This window comes from Chlorocebus sabaeus, chromosome X (assembly GCF_047675955.1).
Source record: "Chlorocebus sabaeus isolate Y175 chromosome X, mChlSab1.0.hap1, whole genome shotgun sequence".
NCBI classification, from domain to species: domain Eukaryota; kingdom Metazoa; phylum Chordata; class Mammalia; order Primates; family Cercopithecidae; genus Chlorocebus; species Chlorocebus sabaeus.
The window spans coordinates 108,485,879-108,501,001 of NC_132933.1; the positions used below are offsets into that span (position 1 = coordinate 108,485,879).

The 15,123-nt window shown below is 39.9% G+C and overlaps 1 protein-coding gene and 1 pseudogene across 1 annotated transcript in view; both read left to right on the top strand.

Moving 5' to 3' along the window:
• The window catches only part of EFHC2 (EF-hand domain containing 2), a 204,181-nt gene that overhangs the window by 31,651 nt on the left and 157,407 nt on the right, over window positions 1-15,123 (top strand). The window lies entirely within an intron of this gene.
• On the top strand, window positions 2,132-3,331 carry LOC103232870 (ribonucleoside-diphosphate reductase subunit M2 pseudogene; annotated as a pseudogene).

A 15,123-nucleotide genomic window follows, 5' to 3' on the forward strand; every position in this document is an offset into this window, starting at 1 on the left:
TGATGTTTTGAAATATGTATACACTATGGAATGGCTAAATTGAGCTAATTAACATATGCATTACCTCATGTGCTTCTCTTTGTGATGAAAACACCATCTATTGTCTTACAATTTTCAAGTGTACAATACATTGTTATTAACTATAGTCATTGTGTTATACAATAGGTCTCTTAAACGTATTCCTTCTAAGTGAAATTTTGCTTCTTTTGACTAAGGTTAGTTCTTCTGAAAAGATACATTCAAAGTATCCTAAACAAAGAAAAATTATTCTTGCTCTGTTCTTTTTTGTCAGGCACATTGGTTGCAGGATGCCACATGTTTATCTTTCTTGGCTAATGCTTATTAACCTTTCTCTCATCTTCACTGAACAGGATAATCTGTCCTGTTCAGAGTCTGGTCAGATTGTCACTTTTGGTTTTGAGTTGCCATTGACTAAATAATTGTATTTGAGTCTGAATGTGGCTTTACATAGGAATAGAAAAATGCCTTCTCTTCTTTTCTCCATACTAACTAGTAATAAACCATAGTAATGATTCTCCATCCCTAAGGGCTAAAATGTGATATGGCAAGAAGAATAGTGAAAGGAAGCGATGCCATTATCAGACAAGAGCTGGAATTTTTTAATGTATATGTCTATACACATACACACACACATACATATGGACATATTGGCAGTTAGAAAAGGGAATGTATTCGAATATTTTTTTAAAAGGCTAAGATCAAAGGAAAGAAAAGGCAACCAGCTATATGGATATGCTGTGTTTATCAGACAGCCCTGTATCCCAGCCCAATGTTCTGTTCTCCAGAAAGAACTAGTTATTAGATTATTTTAGATCCTGTAAGTGCAAGATAGTTCAGGACTAGATAAAGAATTGAAACCATAGCATGCTAAGTTTACCAGGTGGTTTTTGGCAGCTTTCAACGTGGATTGATTGGCAGTACTTTGATTCTAATTAAAATGTCCTCAAATTTGGTAGAATTGACACATCGCCATGTCGTCTGTGATAGGGTAGATCAATTCGAGTGCACTTTTTTTTTTGAAGCCAACAGTGATCTAACAGACCACAGGGAGGCTTCCTTCCTGGGAAACCATCTCTCTCCTTTCAACATGGGCCAATATTCTTTTCTTTTCTTGGATTATTTTCAGTACCTGGCTCAGTGCTGGACCCAGAGCCCAAAAATAATTCTGGACTGACTGACTTGGGTGGATTATGCATAGTTTTCTGTTACTCTCAATCTTATAGGATGTTTACTTTGCATGGGCCAAAGAAAAGATTCTATTTTTACCTCATGTAAAAAAGAGGGTATTGACAATATTTTAAAACTAATCCACTACTGAATAAGTAACATAGGCCACAATATATTAATATTAAACTATTCTCTTGCATTTCAAGTCAAAAAGTCATTTCATGTTTTTCTCAATATTTAATATATGCCTTTCAAGCCTATTTTGCAGGCCTTTAATTACTTATAAAGTTATGTAGAATATTTCGTGAATCCGGAATAATTTTAGCTTCAGACTACTTGAGAAAATGAAGAGCTTGCTCATTTCAGGTCTAACTAAATGCAACATAATTCTTTCAGTTATTTTGTTGGTCAACTTCTATTAAATATTCATTGAGCTTTAAATGAGACACTGAGACTGAAATATTTACGTGCTCTGATGAGACTGTGAACTACAGACTAGATCCTGGTTAATACCCCAAGCAAATTATAAAGCGCTTTCTACAATAGCGGTTCAACAAAAACAAGTCAACGCCTGTTAATCATTTTTCTTAAAAATGAGACATTTTCGGTGCACCCCGTCCCAGCCGCCCGGTCCAGGCCCCTCACTCTCCTTCGCTGCACCGCCACCGGGCTCTCCGTCCGCGTCCCGCTCGCGCACATCGCGGACCCGCAGCAGCTGCAGCTCTCGCGGCTGAAGGGGCTCAGCCTGGGCTACAAGGAGAACACGCCGCCGGCCCTGAGCGGGACCCGCGTCCTGGCCAGCAAGGCCGCGAGGAGGATCTTCCGGGAGCCCGCGGAGCGGAAAACTAACGCAGCCGCCCCCGGCGTGGAGGATGAGCCGCTGCTGAGAGAAAACGCCTGCCGTTTTGTCATCTTCCCCAACGAGTACCATGATATCTGGCAGATGTGTAAGAAGGCGGAAGCTTCCTTCTGGACCTCCGAGGAGGTGGACCTGTCCAAGGACATTTGGCACTGGGAATCCCTGAAGCCCGAGGAGAGAGATTTTATATCCCATGTTCTGGTTTTCTTTGCGCAAGTGATGGCATAGTAAATGCAAACTTGGTGGAGCGATTTAGCCAAGAAGTTCAGGTGACAGAAGCCCGCTGTTTCTGTGGCTTCCAAATTGCCATGGAAAACATACATTCTGGAATGTATAGTTTCCTTACTGACACTTACATAAAAGATCCCAAAGAAAGGGAATTTCGCTTCAATGCCATTGAAACGATGCCTTGTGTCAAAAAGAAGGCAGATTGGGCCTTGCACTGGATTGGGGACAAATCAGCTACCTATGGGGAACGTGTTGTAGTCTTTGCTGCAGCGGAAGGCATCTTTTCTGGTTATTTTGCATCGATATTCTGGCTCAAGAAACGAGGACTGATGCCTGGCCTCACCTTTTCCAATGAACTTATTAGTGGAGATGAGGGTTTACACTGTGATTTTGCTTGCCTGATGTTCAATCACCTGGTACACAAACCATTGGAGGAGAGAATAAGAGAAAGAATTATCAATGCTGTTCGGATAGAACAGGAATTCCTCACTGAGGCCTTGCCTGTGAAGCTCATTGGGATGAATTGCACTCTAAGGAAGCAATACATTGAGTTTGTGACAGACAGGCATGCTGGAACTGGGTTTTAGCAAGGTTTTCAGAGTAGAGAACCCATTTGACTTTATGGAGAATATTTCACTGAAAGACGAACTTCTTTGAGAAGAGAGTAAGGGAGTATCAGAGGACAGGAGTGGTGTTGAGTCCAACAGAGAATTCTTTTACCTTGGATGCTGACTTCTAAATGAACTGAAGATGTGCCCTTATTTTGCTGATTTTTTTCCCATCTCATACAAAAATCAGCTGAAGTGTTATCAACTAGCCACACCATGAATTGTCCATCACGTTCATTAACAGCATCTTTAAAACTGTGTAGCTACCTCACAAACAGTCCTGTTTATTTATAATGCTGGTAGTATCACCTTTTGCCAGCAGGCCTGGCTGGCTGTGACTTACCATAGCAGTGACAATGGCAGTCTTGGCTTTAAAGTGAGGGGTGACCTTCTAGTGAGCTTGGCACAGCAGGATTAAACAATCATTTAACCAGCACAGGCAGTTGAAAGATGCAGCTTCCCTGCTTCAACACAGATTTTAATGTTTACTTAAATATAAAACTGGCACTTTACAAACAAATAAATATTGTTTGTACTCACAAGGCGATAATAGCTTGATTCATTTGGTTTCAACACCAAATACAAAGCATTCTCCTGACCACTAATGGGAGCCAATTCACAATTCACTAAGTGACTACAGTAAGTTAAACTTGTGTAGACTAAGCACGTAATTTCTAAGTTTTATTTTAGTGAATTAAAATACTTGTTAACCAACTTTAAAGTCAGTCCTGTGTATAGATAGATATTAGTCTATTGGTGCCAGATAGAAGACAGGTCGTGTTTTTATCCTGTGGCTTGGGTAGTGTCCTGGGATTCTCTTCTCTGAGTAAAGTGTTGTGGGATAAAGAAATCTCTCAGGGCAAGGAGCTTCTTAAGTTAAATCACTAGAAATTTAGGCATGATCCGGGCCTTCATATGTGTGAGAAGCCATTTCATTTTATTTCTTACTGTATTTTCCCCAACTTCTAGTTGATAAGAAAAAAATCTTGAAGAGTTTTCATATGTGGGAGCTAAGGCAGTATTGTCAAATTTCAAGTCATCCTTAAACAAAATGACCCACCTAAGATCTTGCTCCTGTTAAGTGGTGAAATCAACTAGAGGTGGTTCCTACAAGTTGTTGTTTATTCTGGTTTTGTTTGTGTGTAAGTAGGTTGTGTGAGTTAATTCATTTATATTTACTATGTCTTTTAAATCAGAAATTTTTTATTATGTATGTCCTTTTAGATTTTGCCTGTAGTTCATACTTTAAAATAATCACCCAGTGTCTTATTCTAGCATTGTTTAAATCTGAGTATTATCTAGGGGAATCTTAAACTTCAGTAGGAAACCATGAGTTATTAATATGGTTTCCATTCAAATAATAAGTTCAGAAGGAAACAGAATTTTTTTTTTTTTTTTTTTTTTAGACTGAGTCTTGCTCCGTCGCCCAGGCTGGAGTGCAGTGGCGCGATTTCGGCTCACTGCAACCTCCACCTCCTGGGTTCAAGCAATTCTCCTGTCTCAGCCTCCCGAGTAAGTGGGACTGCAGGTATGTGCCACCACACCCGGGTAATTTTTGTATTTTTAGTAGAGACGGAGTTTCACCATATTGGTCAGGCTGGTCTTGAACTCCTGACCTCAGGTGATCCACCCACTTCGGCCTCCCAAAGTGCTGGGATTACAGGCGTGATAAACAAATATTCTTTATAGGGCTACTTAGAATTAATCTGCCTTTATGTTTGGGAGAAGAAAGCTGAGACATTGCATGAAAGATGATGAGAGATAAATGTTGATCTTTTGGCTCCATTTGTTAATTGTATTCACTATTTGAACATTGTCCTGTTCTATTGTTAAGTTTTCTTCATCATTTATGGTATAGTCAATTTTTAAATCTCTGTAATATGATACATTTTCCCATCTTTTAAGTTATTGTTACCTAAAGTTAATCTAGATTATATGGTCCTTATATTTGTACAACATTAAAATGAAGAAAGGCCAAAAAAAAAAAAAAAAAAGAGATTTTCAACTTGTTGCCAGTTTTTCCAGTAGCTTTTAATCCTAGCAATATATCTAGCATTACGCTCTCAAATAATACAAAGTAAAAATAAAGGCGGTTCTTTGGAAAGTGTATTAAAATTAATATTTATAGTAGATGCTCTTTGTGCCCACCCAGATCCATGCTGGGGTGGTGCTCCCCCACCCCCAGCTGTGACAAATGCTTTGACAAACAGCTCACACCTGTAACCCTCTCTGGAGCCTTGCCCTTGGCTGATGGGCGTTGCATCTCTCAGAGACACCTGGGAGGTTACACTGGCCCCTTTCCACCAAGAGGGGGCAGCTAATAACTGATTTATCAAGGGTAAAAAAAACCCAGCTTCCTTGCCTGAAGGAGGGATAATTCTTTGCTATGATTCCGGCTCCATAGCCCCTCGTGCATCAGGCCAAGGCTACACTTGACCTGAGAATGCATCCTTGCTTGCGCGGCTCATTTCCTTTGCTGCTTCCCTTGCACTCTTACAGGTTTCTCCCAAGAGTCTGCCCTTAATAAATCACATGCACTAAAATCCCTGTTTTCAAGCTCTTCCTCTATGGAACCCAACCTAAGACAACATTCCAGGTTTTAATCTGTAATTCTGAAAGCAACGACCAAAATGCCTTGCTCAAGTAGACTATCACATTACAAGCAGAGAAAAGGCCATTTGCAATCACCAAAAGGAGCCAGTATTTGTTATCCCGCATGGCCCCTGTGGCAGACACTTCTAGCTGTTTATCCTTTGTGCATTCTACCCTTCCTTCTTATGGGCAGAACAGTTTTATGCAGGCTGGAATTGTGCCCACTTAAACGTGTTACCTCCCCAGGCTCCTTGCAGTTAGGGCTGGCCGCATGACTCACTTTTGGCCAATGATATATGCATTAAGGTTTATTGGGTGGGGCTCCTGGGAAAGTTACTATTTTTCTAATGAAAACAGGCTCAGCGGGTATGATTTCCTTGCCTTTTGCCCTCCTTTTGTTTTTCCTGTCTGGAACTAGTGTTACCGAACCAAACTGGGTCCATTTACCTGCATGCAAGGGAAAGCCGAACGCCAAAACACAAGGTTTTTTCAGCAAGAAAGGTTTATTGAGTTGATTGGCAAGGAGACAGGAGGAAACGCTCAAACCTGTCTCCGGGAGCTGGGGGCTGGGTCAGGTTTTGTAAGCATAGTGTAATGAGGTGTGATCTGATTGCATCTTGCAATGAGGTGATGCTGGGAGGCATAATCTAACTGGATCCTGCTATGGGGTGACACCAGAGCGTGATCTCTTTGGTTCCTGGATCCTGCCATATGGGCTCCATTTCTTAATTCAGTCCCTGTTCCTTGGTTCAAGCACTTAGATTTCACCTGTGCACACTTGGTTCAACTGGTCATGCTTGGGTTGTATGACCTTCGACCCTGGGGTTCACGGCAACTGAAAAACAACTCACGATTTTGTTATATAAAAGTTGAACTAGATTAGTCTGGTGTGGTTACACTAGGACATAATTCCTAGGGCACAGCAGCCATCTTGTGAGCATGACAGAGATAAAGGAAACCTAGGTCCTTGCTAGCATCATGGAGCCACTGTTTGAGGCAGAGGCTGCCTCTCTTCGGACTTGTAGTTATATGAGAAAAATCAAGCCATATTTCAGAGATTCTCAACCTAGCAAGGTATTTGGAAATATGTGGAGGTGTTTTGGGTTGCCACAATGATCAGGAGCAGGGCCGAACTAGGGTAAGGCAAGTGAGGCACTTGCCTTCGGTGCAACATTTAAGGGGTACCCCCACACTCAGCAATTAAGCTAGGTAATATTTTATTATTATCTAGTTATTATTAAGCTAGTATAATGTTTAAAAAAAATCAAATTAATGCCAGAAATTCATGATGAACAAAATGCCAACATTTTAATTAAAGACAAGATCAGTAACTGTGCCATGGAAGTTATATTGGAGCCTGAGGCCAAAGGAAAAATCAGTAACACTGATCCAATCTTTATTAAAAATTTGGCATTTTGATATTTTGTTCCTCCTGGATATTTTGCATTATTTTTGTTTTATTTTATTTTATTTTATTTTTTGAGGTGGAATCTTGCTCTGTTGCCCAGGCTGGAGTGCAGTGGCACGATCTTGGTTCACTGCAACCTCCGCCTCCCAGGTTCAAGTGATTCTCCTGTCTCAGCCTCCCTAGTAGCTGGGACTTCAGGCACCCACCACCACACCCAGCTAATTTTTGTATTTTTAGTAGAGACGGAGTTTCGCTATGTTGGCCAGGCTGGTCTTGAACTCCTGACCTCAGGTAATCCACCCCCCTCAGCCTCCGAAAGTGCTGGGATTACATTAATTTTCCTGGCTTGCATTAATTTTGATGTTTTAAATCGCCTCACCCTAGGGCCAGCCCTGACCAGGAGGTGCTGCTACCATTGAGTATCCAGGGGCCAAGTGTATATTTTATATCCTGCAATGTGGGGAAGGCAACCCTACATTGGGGAAGAATTGTTCGACCTCAAATGCCAATACTGTTTCCATTGAGAAACACAGTGTGTGTACTACTTGCTTAAAACCCCTAGCATTGGGAGAATTTCTAAAAGCAGGCAAGAGAATTTTGCTTAATACTGCATCCACCCTTCAAAGACTTAGTTATTTCATTGAATTCATTTAAATAAAAGCAGACTATGATGGGACCAAGACAAAAACAAGACTACTCCATAATCATAACTGTCTGAACACAGAACACGAACACCGTCCAAGTCACAAAATGCGTCACTCACACCAGTTATTTCCAGTCATCATCCCAGTACCTCCATGAGTAAGAAGCAAATGTAGATGGTTGTCCTCACCATATAAATGAAGAATCATTCTCAAGGAGAAATGGAGCAGGAACCAGAGTCTGAGACTGGGTGTTGGTGGCACTGATTCTGGTTCTGGTCCCGCCATTAACTATACGTGTGATTGTGCCTTAGTCACTTTACCTCTCCGAGCCTGTTTCCTTAACTATAATGCAAGACTTGGCTAGCTGATCTGTAAGGCCCTTTTACCTCTGGCAATTTATGTCTAAGACTTGACTAAAGTCAAATTCAGCTTGTTTATCCTAGAACTGAGCCCAGACCCTGGATCTCATGGTCTAGGACTCTCTAATTACATCAGGCACCCACTACTTCATTATTAATTGAAATTTGGCATTTAGCAGTTTATGCTACACTGTGGTGGCTGTATAAGATCTATAGTTAGCTGCTTTTATAAAACGTTGGAATATTTAGAAATATACAAATGACTGAATGTTTTTATATGACTTTCGTCTGGATGTTAAGCCCCATTTACATAGACTCTACAATTTTGCTGTCATTTTTCATTTGTCAACAGCTCCTAGTTAGCCTAATTTGTTTGCTATTTCACAAATGACTCAATTATAGTAAGTGGCAAGATAAAAGTTGATCTTATGGGATATGCATACATTTAAAAATATTATTTCTTTTTTTCCATCTATTGTAAACATAATGATTATAATCAAAACTACTGACCGCACAATTGGAATTTTAATCACTTACATTAATTGACATCAAGTTTGTAATGAGCTGATTATTTATGTAGCACTGTGTGACTCTATGATTTGAACAATATAAAAATAGAGTTTTAAAATATAATTTGGTCCCTTGGGTCATCTTGATTTTTTTTTTTTTTTTTTGGATTAAGCAAGCTAGTTTGTTATTCATTTGCAGCAAGGGAAAAACACACCCTAAGCAACTGTGGGATGTCTAATGAAGCAGGTGTTAGAAAAGGCTTATTATAGGATTTGGGCTTGTGTTAAGTAATTGTGGGGAGTGATTAAGGAAGCAGGGCTTTGCTCTGGATTGGGTACTATCAGGAAGTAGGGGTACTTCTACGACTGGGTATCTTAATAAATCTCATTATAGAGAGAACAGACTAGAGTGAGTCTATACCTATAATTGGGAGAGAAGCAGCTGTCACTTCTGTGAGCCAGGAGAGGGGGGTGTTTGACATTTTGTGGCTGGACAAGTTTCATTTTCTGTCTGTGTTTAGATGTGACTGTGGAGTGGTCTTGGTTTTGTCTTGATCCATCACGGTCACAGAGTGGCCTTGTCTGATGTTGGTGGTCTCTGAAATGGTTCTTGTTCAGCAGGAGAACACTAAGGCCTAGCTGTGGGTGCCAGGCCAGCTTGTAGCAGCACCAAGACCAGCTGATGGTATAGGCCAGCTCCTGAATGTCAGGGGCTACTTTTCTCTTTCTTACCCAGTACTAGCTAGAATTTTTAATTTTCCTGCAGGGAGATTAAAGAATGATCAGGTACATTACAATTTCACTTGGTTAACAAAGAATAATACGTAAATACAGATTCTTGAAGTTTTGCCTAGAGCCAGTTAGGAATGTTATAAAATATAATCAATATATATAAAAATAAAATATAATTAAGCTTTTAAAAAAACTGGAAAATGCATTTAAACCTTTAAACCATACCTGAAATTTCAAATGGAAATCTTTCCATAGGTTTATATAATTTTTAGATTATCTGACTCCTGCTATTACCATGTCATAAAAGACACCAACATGTATAATTATAAGACAATGTAATTGTAATACATTGCCATTTTAATCCCATGTTTTACATCACAATTACACAGATCTTCAGCTATTCAGTTTTAGAGAAGAAATAAAAAATCTTGCCTGAAATCAACCATGTCATGCCCCAAATTCTCAACTATGCATTCTGCATTTGTCACTAAGAATAAAACACTTAGTCTTTAAATTTATATTAAAGTGATAAAGTTTCCAAATTCATTGTATTATGTGGGTTTCTTTAATCTTCTTTTGAAATTCAAAAGGCACTTAATAAAAATAATACCCAAGTCTGGAATAAATGTTTTTGGAATAAAAAGAATGAGAATCACAAATGAGCCTTTTACTAAAGAAGACAGTTCTTCCTCCCCTCTTTTCTAAAACCTAGAATGTAGCTATTTGACAACATTTTAAGGCCCTTCCCTCAGGCCAAAACTTTTTATCAGTAACTAGGCCTGTGGCTTATTCTGATTAGTCCAAAGTTAAAATTGTCTTTTTGAACTTAAACTTTTGTAGATACCACTACATCCCCATTAGAATGGCTATAATTTTAAGACTCTTACCACTCACTAAGTGTTGGTGAGCATGTGGAGAAACTAGAACCTTCATACATTCCTGCTAGGAATGTAAAATGGTGCTGCCATTTTGAAAGACAGTTTGACAGTTTCTTAAACATATACTTGCTGCATGACCCAGTAATTCTACTCCTACGTATCCATCTAAAAGAAATTAAAACATGTTCACACAAAATCTTGTGTGTGAACGTTTATAGCATCATTATTCATAGTAGCCCCAAAACAGGGAACAACCCAAATGTCCCTTAAGTAATAATGGATAAACAAAATATGGTATATCCACATAATGAAAACTATTCAGCGACAAAGAAACCTAATGATATATGTTACAACATGGGCAAACCCCAAAAACATTACACTAAGTAAAAGAAACCAGACACAGAAGACTTCCTATTATATGATTCCATATATATAAAATCCTAGAAAAGGCAAATACATAGGAGAAAGCAGATCAGCAGTTGACTGGGGCTGATGGTGGGAGAGGGGAATTTTGTTGGGGGGGTGATAGAAATGTTCTAAACTGGATTGTGGTGATGATTACACAGCTCTGTAAATTTGCAAAAAACCGTTGAACTGTATGCTTAAAAGTACTAAATTTTATGGTGTATAAATTACAGCTTAAAATATTACTTTGTTTGGGTTGCCATTGTAACTGCCCAACTGGTTCACCATGCCTGCTGCCTAGACAGAGCCGATTTATCAAGATAGGGGAATTGCAATAGAGAAAGAGTTATTCACACAGAGCTGGCTGTTCGGGAGACCAGAGTTTTAATATTACTCAAATCAGTCTCCCACAAAACTCAGGAATCGAGATTTTTAAGTATAATTTGGTCAGGGTGGAGCGGGGAGGGGGCGGGTTGGAAAGTGGGGAGTGCTGATTGGTCAGGTTGGAAATCATAGGGAGTTGAAGCTGTTCTCTTGCACTGAGTTGTTCCTGGGTGGGGGCCACAAGACCAGATGAGCCAGTTTATCAATCTGGGTGGTGCCAACTGATCCATGGAAAACAGGGTCTGCAAAGTATCTCAAGCACTGATGTTAGGTTTTTTTTTTGACAGAGTCTCACTCTATCGCCCATGCTGGAGGGCAGTGGTGCGATCTCAGCTCACTGCAATCTCCAACTCCCAGGTTCAAGCGATTCTCCTGCCTCAACCTCCCAAGTAGCTGGGACTACAGGCATGTGCCACCACACCCGGCTAATTTTGTGTATTTTCAGTATAGACGGGGTTTCGCTCTGTTGGCCAGGATGGTCTTGATCTCCTGACCTTGTGGTCCGCCTGCCTCGGCCTCCCAAAGTGCTGGGATTACAGGTGTGAGCCACCGCACCTGGTGATGTTAGGTTTTATAATAATGATCTTATTTATCCCCAGGAGCAATTTGGGGAGGTTTAGAATCTTGCCGCCTCCAGCTATGTGACTTGTAAACCATAATTTATAATCTTGTGGCTAATTTGTTAGTTCTGCAAAGGCAGTCTAGTCCCTAGGCAGGAAAGGAGTTGTTTTGGGAAAGGGCTAGTATGTCTTTGTTTCAAAGCTAAACTATACAGTAAGTTTCTCCTGAAGTTAGTTCGACCTATACCTCAGATTGAACAAGGACAGCTTGGAGGTTAGAAGCAAGATGGAGTTGGTTAGGTCAGAGCTCTTTCACTGTAATAATTTTCTCAATTATGATTTTTGTAAAGGCGGTTTCACCATAACAAAATACTACAGACTGGATGGCTTAAACAGAAATTTGTTTTCTCACAGTTCTGGAGGCTGGAAGTCCAAGGTCAAGGTGCTGGCAGGGTTGGTTTCTCCTGAGACCTCTCTCCTTGTCTTACAGATGACTACCCTCTTGCTGCCTCATCCTCTGTGCACACTAATTATAGTTATTTTGAACATACAATCCTTGTCATTTGTAAGATTTTAGTTCACAAATTAGGAAGAAACTGATAGTTACTATTTGACTTGTTGACTTAAATTTTAGGCTGATTTATATTTTGTTCTGAATTTTTAATCTATAGAAGTCATGGTTATTTATGTATTTTCCCCCTCTGAATTCAAACCAGCTACAAGCTTATTTGAAATATTTAAAAAAACAAATTCTTTACCTTCCTTGATTTTGCATTTGCAGGACTCTGCCCTATGGTAAACTCACTTTTTGTAACACTGATAGTGGGTGATAGCACAAATGCCATAGACCATATAATCTAGCTGTATTCTTAATACAATTTTTTTGGAGTAATTTTGGACTCACAAAAAATCACAAAAATAGTACAGAGAGTTCCTGAATACCCTTTTCACAGCTTTCCCCGATGATAACATCTTATATAACCATAATGCCTTATCAAAACCAGGATTTTACCTTCTGCAACATGGTAAAACAAGAACAAAAATGCAGGAAATCAGCATTGGCATTGTGAACCCCAAAGTATCTGAGATGGGTCTCAATCAATTTAGAAAGTTTATTTTGCCAAGGTTAAGGATGTGCCTGTGACACAGCCTGAGGAGGTCCTGATGACATGTGCCCAAGGTGGTCGGGGTACAGCTTGCTTTCATACATTTTAGTGAGACATAATACATCAATCAATATATGTAAGATATACATTAGTTTGATCTGGAAAGGTGGGCCAACACAAAGCTGGGGAGAGGCTTCCAAGTCACAGGCAGATCGAAAGATTTTCTGATTTGCAATTGGTTGAAGGAGTTATTATCAATATAAAGGAATGTCTGAGTTATGATAAGGGCTTGTGGAGACCAAGGTTTTATCATGCAGATGAAGCCTCCAGGAAGCAGGCTTCAGATGGAATAGACTGTAAATGTTTCTTATCAGACTTAAGGTCTGCGTTGATGATAATGCTGGTCAATTTTTCCTGAATTCCAAAAGGGATGTGGGTATAATAAGGAATATCTGGCTCCCCCTTCCCAACATGGCCTGAAACTAGTTTTTCAGGCTAACTTTGGAATGTCCTTGGCCTAGAGGAGGGATCTGTTCAGATGACTGGGGGGCTTAGAATTTTATTTTTGGTTTACAGTATAATACTATTAACTAAACTGCAAACCTTGTTTGGATTTCACCAGTTTTTACATGCACTAACTTTTCCCCCCTTAGTTTAATAGTTCTATGGCATCATATCCCATATATAGATTCATGTAACCACCATCATGTTCAGGATACAGAATAACTGTATTCTTTAGGATTTTGCTGTTTGAGTCCTCATTTATTGAGGTAAACTTCATTTTAATTCTTAAAATCAATTTTATTGAGGTATAATTTATATGTAATAAATGAGTCTTTCTTTTTTTTTTTTTTTTGAGACAGAGTCTCACTCTGTTGCCTAGGCTGGAGTGCAATGGCATGGTCTCTGCTCACTGCAACCTCTCCCTACTGGGTTCCTGCAATTCTCCTGCCTCAACCTCCCAAGTAGCTGGGATTACAGGTGCCCGCCAGCACTCCTGGCTAATTTTTATATTTTTAGTAGAGACGGGGTTTCACCATGTTGGCCAGGCTGGTCTTGAACTGCTGACCTCGTGATCCGCCCACCTCAGCCTCCCAAAGCACTGGGATTACAGGCATGACCCACCATGTCTGGCCAAAATGAGCCTATTTTAAGTATACAATTCCATTAGTTGTGACAAATGTATGCATCTGTGTAACCACCACCCCAGACACCATCTAGAATGTCTCTGTTGCCTCAGGAGGTTCCCTTATTCCCCCATTTTGTTTAGCCCTTTCCCATTGTTCTGACTTCTATCACCATAGCTTAGTCTTTCATGTTCTTGGATTTCAGATAAATGGAATCTTATGGTGCGTCTGCCCTGGAGTCTAGCTTACTGTTTGAGATTTAAGATTTGAGGCATAGCTTTGACAATGTGTATATAAACAAAGTGTAGCAAATTCATGTAATAATCTACTATACCAGATTTCTGGGCATTTGACAGTCCTTTTTAGTCCTCTGGTTTTATAACCCTTTACTTTAAAACATTCTGGTTCCACTTTTTCAAATTACTCTCTAACCTCCTTCAGGGGTTTTAAAATACTTTAAGATGTTAATAACGCCACATTATTCAAAGGTATGAAGAAATGCTTATCTCCATTCTTTTTTCAATGTTGTCCCATTTCCTTTTCTTTTATTCTATCTCTCTCAATTTTCTTGTCTCTTCCCCTTCTGGTTTTTTTTATTTTTTTATTTTTAAAACTTTTTTATTTTTTTACCTTTTTTCTATTTTCTTTTCTCTTTTATTGGACTTCTTCTATCTCTTCATCCTCATTCTCTTTACTTTCATCAATTTTTATTCATCTTCTATTGTGAGTGCCCTATTTAGCTTTCTTCCCTTCCTTACTTTGTCTTCTCCTGTTTCTGGCCTTGCAGTTGCTGACTTCTCTTCTTAGGAGAGTATCATCATTGTTATCATCATCATCGTCATCGATTTTTTTTTTTTTTTTTTTTTTTTGAGATGGAGTCTCGCTCTGTCACCCAGGCTGGAGTGCAGTGGCGTGATCTCAGCTCACTGCAACCTCCACCTCTCGGTATCAAGTGATTCTTCTGCCTCAGCCTCCTGACTAGCTGGGATTACAGGTGCGCGCCACCACGCCCAGCTAATTTTTGTATTTTTTTTTTTTAGTAGAGATGGGGTTTCACTATGTTGGTCAGGCTGGTCTGTAACTCCTGACCTCATGATCCACCTGCCTCAGCCTCCCAAAGTGCTGGGATTACAGGCAGGAGCCACCGTGCCCAGCCCATCATTGATATTATTACTAGGGCCTTTCCCCTTCCCCTTTCCCCTAGGGCTGGACCCAGGGTATATATGTCTCTCCAAATGGAGTGTTGCCTGAAATTAACTCTGTGTGCAGTGTCTAGGGTATTCTTTGGAAACATGGCCTGCCTGCAATACCTCTTTAATGAGAGGCTGTTTGGTATAGTAGAAAAAACAAGGCTTTTCAGTTAGACTGAGAGTTAGAACCTGGATTTACCATCTATTACCTATTTCATCCTGGCCATGTTTTTAACCTCTCTTAGCCTGAGTTCTCTCACCTGTCAAGTGGGAATAACAAAACCCACCTTAGAGTTTCTGTGAGCATCAAATGGGTAATGCATGTCAAATGCCCAGGTCATAGTAG